The sequence below is a fragment of the Poecilia reticulata genome, linkage group LG4, assembly GCF_000633615.1.
Source record: "Poecilia reticulata strain Guanapo linkage group LG4, Guppy_female_1.0+MT, whole genome shotgun sequence".
In the NCBI taxonomy this organism is placed as follows: Eukaryota; Metazoa; Chordata; class Actinopteri; order Cyprinodontiformes; family Poeciliidae; genus Poecilia; species Poecilia reticulata.
Genome location: NC_024334.1, coordinates 5682099 through 5683397, shown reverse-complemented (window position 1 = coordinate 5683397; position 1299 = coordinate 5682099).

Below are 1299 nucleotides of genomic sequence, written 5' to 3'. Positions count from 1 at the left end.
CTGGTTCCGGTCCGACATGAGGAGGGTGACAGCTGCAGCCAGGTCTGTCCCTCTGACCCTCCGTCCCTCTGTCCCTCCGTCCCTCCGTCCCTCCGTCCCTCTGTCCCTCCTGACTCCAGCTGCTGGCCTCTCTCTGAATCTCCCTGATATTGTAAACGGTTTGTTTCCTGATCCTCTCCAGGACGGTTTTCCTGGTTTTCCTGGTTTTCCTTTTGTTTCCATGGTTTCCTTCCTTCACCTCTATGAATGTATCTGACCTCTGAACAGCTTCTTTAGCAAAGGTCATCTTCTGGACAGCTGTCAGGTCAGCAGTCATGTGACCTGCAGATCTGAACTGATAGACAATTTAAAACTGTTGGCACTGAATTAATAATCTGATTGGTGTGGAGCATCAGGGGTCTTCAATACTAAATCTTTCCACAAGAGGCCTATTCCAATTTTCTGAGATTCATAATTTGTAGTTTTAATTTGTTGTCAGCAATAAACACTAAAGGAAAAAAACATTTGAAATATATCAGTCTGTATGTAATGAATGATTAGAATATACACATTTTACTTTGTGGATAATTTAAATCAACTTTTTCATGATATTCTAATTTTATGACCGGCACCTGAAAGTGAATCGGTTCATCTAAGTGAATCGGTTCGTCTGGAGCCGTTTCCGCCTCAGAGATCGGATCCCGTCGTTCTGGATCTTTCTGTTTGCTGCCAGATGTTCAAACCGTCCAGATGTGATCTATAAATAAACTCTGCAACAGGAAGAACGGCGACACATTACAAATATTAAAAACGGGATTAAAACGATTCGTTTCATCTCGGAGCTGCAGGAAGCAGAGAGACAGGAAGCAGAGAGACAGGAAGCAGAGAGCGCCTCACTTCCTGTGAACGCTCACAGGAGCATCGCTGCTTCAGTCAGGAGCACACGGCTTTACGCTGCAAGTTGGAGCTGCACTGCTGATCTCAATGTCTTGCAGTTTAATATTCAGATCACAGCAGCTGGTCACATGATCAGGAACTGATCATTGATCATTGATCCGTTAGGATCAGGAGAAAGGATCCAGTGTTTCTGTCTCCAGGTTGGCAGGCGGTTCGGGTCCAGTTGGGTTTCTGTCCTAATGGCGGTTCTGTTGCACATTGAGGTGGAACCAGAACCAGAACTGGGTCAGAACCTGTAACCAGGTAACCAGGTGATCAGTTAGTCTCTGTCCTAGAGGAGAGCTGCTCTTTGATCTCTGAGAGAGCTTAGCCTTCCTCTTCCTCCTCCTCCTCCTCCTCCTCTTCCTCTTCCTCCTCCTCCTC